Source organism: Silene latifolia, chromosome 1 (assembly GCF_048544455.1).
Source record: "Silene latifolia isolate original U9 population chromosome 1, ASM4854445v1, whole genome shotgun sequence".
Lineage (NCBI taxonomy): Eukaryota > Viridiplantae > Streptophyta > Magnoliopsida > Caryophyllales > Caryophyllaceae > Silene > Silene latifolia.
In genome coordinates, this window is record NC_133526.1 from 99,098,810 (window position 1) to 99,105,636 (window position 6,827).

At 38.9% G+C, this 6,827-nt stretch overlaps 1 non-coding gene across 1 annotated transcript; it reads left to right on the forward strand.

Moving 5' to 3' along the window:
• Positions 1 to 1,164: 1,164 nt before the first annotated feature.
• On the forward strand, positions 1,165 to 1,271 carry LOC141621100 (small nucleolar RNA R71). The gene has a single exon (XR_012532100.1). It is a non-coding gene; the product is annotated as a small nucleolar RNA R71 (small nucleolar RNA).
• The last annotated feature ends 5,556 nt before the right edge of the window (positions 1,272 to 6,827 follow it).

The following is a 6,827-nucleotide window of genomic DNA, read 5'->3' on the forward strand; positions in this document are numbered from 1 at the left end:
CCCCTCTTCAGACCATCTCAAATATGAACCATTGATCGACATTAGGTCGTACTTCGGAACCAGGACTGACCCATCAACACTCGGGTCTTGCCCCAACACTTTCGGAGTTGTCGTACCCCGAAACAAGTGATCCCTCAGATTATTGGGCATTGGAGGACGAAATTGTTCAATATCAGCAGCGCCCTCGGTCGATCGACCATGTTGCTCAGTTGATCGACCGGATTCGACAAAGATTTAAGCTCCTGTAACTCGCACTTCAGTCGATCGACCGGGTGTATCAGTCGATCGACTGATATACCTAGTAGACGCCTTTTTCTTGCTATTACTTGTTACAGCTTTATTCTGACTCGGTTTCGCCCCATCTTTTGCAGCATCGTCCTCGACCATGACGGGTCCCTCAAGGGTAGACCCACTCCTCAAAGTGATGGCATTAAGGGTCTGTTTCTGGTCCGTTTGAGTCGGTAAGTGTCCCGAAGCTCGAGTGGTATTCTTGCTAGCTAATTGAGCAATTTGGCTCTCTAGGAGTTTCATTCCGGCCTCTCTAGCTTGGGACTCCTTTTGCAACAGATTCTTCAACTCAGCAAAGTCAGAATTTTGAGATTGTTGCTGCTGCGGCACATAGGGAGGTTTTTGATATGGTTGTTGCTTATGAGGAGGCACATAAGTCTGTTGCTGCTGCTGCTGTGGAGTTTGAGTCGGATTCAGGACATTCTGGCTACTCCACTTCAAGTTGGGATGGTCATTCGGCTTATAGTACGTGTTTGTCTGCCTGTAATGTTGAATGGCAGCACAAGACTCGAAGGGACTAGGACAATTTTCTGAAACATGTCCCTCAGCTCCACATCTTCTACCGACGAAAGGACCGTCTGAAACAGCATTCACATGATACATCCCTCCTTTAGAAGCTCCTCCCAACTCGTATTTGTCAAACCTCGCTGTGAGAGCCTCTAATGCAGCTACAGAAGGGGATTCAGCACTCCTCCTCTGATTGCCTCTGGAATTCCCATATTCAGCTTTATGGGTGGCTAAGTCATCAATGATCTTCCACCCCTTAGTCTCTCCCATATTCTCAAAGAAATCGGCCATTGGCCGCAAAGATCCAAGATAGCCCTCTGATCGTCATACAGCCCGTTATAGAACTGATTGCAAAGACTCTATTTTTCGAACCCATGGTGCGGAATGGTTCGCACCAGCTTCTTGAAATAGACCCATGCTTCATGAAAGTTCTCATCAGGTCTCTGTTTAAAGCTCGTGATCTGAGCTCTAATGGCATTCGTCTTCGAGGCGGAGAAGTATTTCTTGTAGAATGCCAAGGCCAAGGAATTCCAGTCGGTGATCCCATGAGCGGCTCGGTCCAGATCTCTGTACCACTTCCTTGCAGCATCGCGGAGTGAGAATATAAACATGGTCTCCTTTATCTGGTCCTAGGTCACACCGGTCGGTGGGGGTATAGAGCAACAATAATCGATAAATATCTCCATATGCTTGGCTGCATCTTCATTTGCAGCACCCCCGAACTGGTTTCTCTCAACCAAGTTGATATAGGAAGGCTTCGGTTCGAATTTCCTATCAGCTCCACGTAATTCGAACCCCTTGTAAAGATTTGCAGCTATCGGCTCGGAATGATTTGCTATAGTTGCTTCTTCAGCCATGATTGGAATGTCTGGAGAAGTGACTGTCTCAGCTGAAGAAGTAGAAGCAGGAGATGTAGGTGGGTCTTCTTCGAACAGTTCGTTCTCGTAGTAACTAGACAGAGTACTCAGCTCTTCCACTGTCGGCAATATCCTAGATGATCGTCTCAACTCGCGCAAGGTCTTCTCAATCTCAGGATTGAACGGTACTAATTCACCACCCTGTAACCTGCGCATAAGAAGAAACTACAAAAGGAATGTGAGAACAGTTTAAGGAACGAATGTCCCTTAAACTAAGAAACAGACTAAAATAAAACAACTAAAAATTAGAACAATTGCCTCCCCGGCAACGGCGCCAAAATTTGATACCCGTCGTTGTGAGTACCAAAAAGAATATTTATAATTCCTATTAAAACTAACCTAGGCTAGTGGTAACAGGGTCGAACCACAAGGAGGCGAATGTAATTAATAATTGTCTAATTCTAGTCTAAGGTAACGAATGTGGGGGTTGAATTGATTTGGTCTATAGCTAAAGGCAATAAAAGACAATAAACTAGATAAACGGATGAAACAGATAAAAGAAGGGTACTAGGATGGTTGGTTCACTATAGTTTCGGCGGCAGCATACTAAGTAGGTCTAAATCAAACACATGAGTCGGGAAAACAAGAGGTCCTCTCGGTCCACTCTTAACAAGTAACATCTTTCGATCTCGCTACAAGTCCCTAATATCACTAATGCTAACTTTCGTCCTGAAAAGTGACTAACGGTCTAAACTTTACCTATCTTTCGATCTCAGCATAGTTTAGTCATTTTAATTGGTGGTCAAGCAACTTTCCCTATCTCTCGATCTAACGGGTCAGTCATGTCCTAAACATTCAACTAGTCGTGTGCACTCGATTCGTCAAATATAGAAATTAAAACAATTAAAACGAAGGTAACACCTCACGTGGTCAGTCGATCGACCAGGTATGGCAGTCGATCGACTGACACGCGATTTCAAGCCACATTATTCTACGCCGCCTTCACTATAATTCCCCTACATCCTAGCACAATAAATTTAGCTACTCATACTAGGAATAACAACAATGAATAAATTGACTAATAATTCTACTGAATTCATGCTTGAAACGATTAAACAGACGATTAACATAAAACGATAATTACGGTTTCGGAAAACTAACTAGCAATTCTCTCCTACAAACGATAATAAAGCGAACTAAATTAAGAGCAGAAGAGTACCGAAATTGCAGAGCAAGAATCAGAAACCGAACGAAGATAAACCGTATAAACTTCCCAACAACTTAGAACCCTAATTATTTTATGAAGTAAACTGATAAAAACTGAATGTCAAACTTGATGTTCTAGGTTACGTTATATAGAAAATATGCGTAACACTTATTATCAAAACCTAAACACAATGGGCTTGCTTTTTCTCGATCTTCTTATTCTCGTCTGAAGTAGCGGCTTGGTCGATCGACCAAGCATGGCGGTCGATCGATTGCTCTGAGATGAACAGTAGCTACTGGAACCCGCAGGTTGGTCGATCGACTGAAGTAGCTGATAGTTGGCTTCTATAATCTCGTGGATTTGTCTTTTGGGCCTTAAAACGCGCACCAAGCTCATTCCTTAAGTGAATTCTTCACGTCAAATGCAATGCAGGATACTCGGGGACGGATTTAGCTCAATTTCCGTTGAATTCTTCACATTTCTGCAATAATGTACAAAAACATGAAAGTAGACGGAAATAGGGGAAATGGTAGCTTAAACTACACAAATGAGCTCTGAAATGCGTGTAAAATAAGGTGTAAAACATCATATAAATGACACGTATCATCCCACATGTATTCTTAAAATGAGGTTTAAACATGTGATCATCATGATCGACAGTTGTGATCGTATTATTTTCGGAGGACACATATTCCAACAATCTCCCACTTGTCCTCGACAAGTGTGCGTCACCAATTCTCTTGTCCAATTACTATCTCCCACTCAATGCAAGGTGTCTTTCAGGTCGTACTTGCAAGTGATCATATCGAGAGTGGTTTCCTCGATCTGGAGAATAACTGATTGACCGGAATTATCTACCATAGATACCTTCCGAGCGTGGCCACGCATTTCCAGTTCATTACTCCTCGAGTGGCCCTGAGATATTGTTTTAACCCTGACAAGGGGTGGACAATTCCTATCACACTTATTCCCTTCTACTAGCCACAACCATCATAACCCAAAATATGCCCATTTGACCCCATTTACGAAGGTCGTAGTAACATAAATCAAAGTTAATCTAAAACTTTGCCACCTTAGGCGAACAGTCTTTAGTCAAAAGAATCGACTCATTAGAATACTATAGTAGCTCTCGCCATGACCAGGCTATATAAATTCGCTAGAACTCTATAAGCGGTCATAAGGCCCGACAAAGTGTTCCTAACAGTCTGCTTATGTGATCGACTAGTCATCTCACATGACTCTATGGCACTTGAACTTGCCATCAATCGCATCACACTCTAGTCACTTCGAGACGTCACCTCATACAAGTGACTATGGGCAAATACTATGTTAATCCGGGCTCACTTTAACGGGGTTCAATATTATCTCTACAACCCGTTTGGATGTAACAAAGTACAAGAAAAGAGTTTTTAGATTAAAAAACTCGAACGACAAATGTGATTATCACATATGAATAGTCAATACCTGATTACTACTTCATATTTTCATAATCCATTTTCATCTTATATGTAGTTTTTCATCTCAATGCAATTGAAATGACATATGACATGACTCATCATGTTAAGCCCATGAGAAGGCTTTGGTTAGTAGGTTTTATCAACTTCTTGTACCTAACTCAACCTTACTACATACTCGTTTTCCTTTGTAATGTATACATTTGCATTACAAAATTTTCTGAGTACGTGTCTAGATCCAGTCTAGACATAAGCTCTCTAGCCTTAGAATAGCTCCCACTGTTTTCACAGTGTGCGGGATCCATCCTCTTGCACATCTCATGATTGCAAGTGTACTCAATTTCCGTTGTAAGCATCTCTCATTGTTCGTTATTGCCTAGAACGATTCTAACAAATCCATTTCTTAAATAACATAGCCACAATGGTTCCTTAACCATCTTTAGTTGTTTTGAATACGGTTTTTGTCCGAAACCTTAGACAATCTCAACAGTCATTAGTGTAAGCCCTTACACAAATTAGTGAATTGTATCAAAACACTTAACTTTACACCCTTAATGCTTCTACAAGCACTTAAGGATAATCTATATGGCTATTTGGTAACTCTTACTTAAATTTGATTTTGAAACAATTCATCATACTCAAAGTATATGAAGTGTTATACATCATTACTCATTTAATTGATCCGGCAGCGGAAGCAAATGGAATCAATCAGATATGTTCAACTCGATTGAACTAATCATGAATCTTATCAACATAAGACTTCTTATTTGACGCTAATATCATGTATATTTATCTCCATAAATCCGGATATTAAAGATATATTATAATACTCCAAAAGTCTTAAATCATTCCCAATGATCAATATGTCATCCACATATAAGACTAATTAAAATTTTCGTAACTCCCACTAAACTCTATGTATAAACACAACTTCTCGACCTATCGAGAAAAGTTTTATAACATGATCAAAATGTTGATTCCAACTCATTTATGTCCTACTTAAAACCCTCTCTTAAGTTTCACATTATCTTAGGATGGCAAGAATCTACAAAACTGAAGACATGTATTGAATACATTCCTTCTAATTGAAGAAGTGGGTTTTAGATTCACTCGCTACATATATCTCATAATGAAACACAATCCCTAAGAAGATCCAAATAGACTTAAGCATTTCAACTAGTGCAAAACCCTTTGCAACCAATCAAGCTTTTGATATCTAACAATTCACTTGGAATTTATGTTGGATTTTCATGGCTCTAAGCCTTGTATTGAGTTGTGACTTAAACACTCTCATGTAAGTCATATGTATATTACTTTCCTAGAAGTAATTAACTTGAATCAAACAATTTCATTGTAAGTTGTAAGCTCTTTACTTTCTTAAAAGTAACATGAATTCATCATCTTCAACAAGTGATGAATTTAACCTCCTAGGTTTCAAAGAAACAACGTTATGTAGCCAAGAAAATACAGTTTCTTGCGACATACAATTTCATACAATTTTTGACACAATTCTTTTGTGGCTCTTGAATATTTTCTCCCACTCTGTCTTCTAGAATTAAACTTGTATTCCAGAAAGACAGCTTCACGAGCCACAATCCCGTTGTACTCGTGATTATTGTAAGGAAAAATGAGCATTTGTTTCTTGTGAAAACTTACAACCATGGTACCCTACCATTTCATATCTCATATGATTTGTTTTAGATTTAGTGGAAAAATAATTTAGACAAAATGATAAAATCCCCAAAAGGATCAAGTAACTCAAAGTAACTTGATTAAAGTTCAAACTATATCGAATAGGGTTTGTTTCTTTATCCAACCACACATTATCCCATAATGTGTGCTAAGAGAGATTCACCTGTGATACTATATCACATTTCATTTGGATTATATCAAAGTCATCACTTTGATAATCCCATCACGACTAAATCGTGATTCTTTGAACTCTTTGAACTTCTTCAAAGATTTCTCTATTTACCTTATTAAGTGAACACATTAGCGTCAACTTAAATCGTTGGTAAAAGAAAATGATTAACCTATTCTGGATCAATGATTTACTACCTCGATCTCCTTTTCAACCAAAAGAACGAGACGTCTTGCTTTGAATACAAGATACGCATATACCATAAGATTAACAATCTAATGGTTCCAAGAGTATTCGATAACTCTTTGCGTTCATTGTTCCATAATTTAAGGTTTAATCTTGGGTTACCAATTTGAGTCTTGTATCATCTACATGATATATCATTCTAGTTTGGTTTAGAATATAATCACCTTGATAATGAACTAGCCATACATCAAATCATGGTGTATAGGGTCACAAAAGTGAAACCTCTTTTGTATCTTAACAAGTTTATATTCCTATTTAGAGTTTATTCACTTAATAGTCATAATTAAGTACAACTTTAAACCCTAAACTAGATTGAGTACACAATGACTCTATCTCTCGACATCATTGTTGCTAGTCGTCATATTCTAATCATCCTATGTATCATATACAATGATGAAAACCACCAC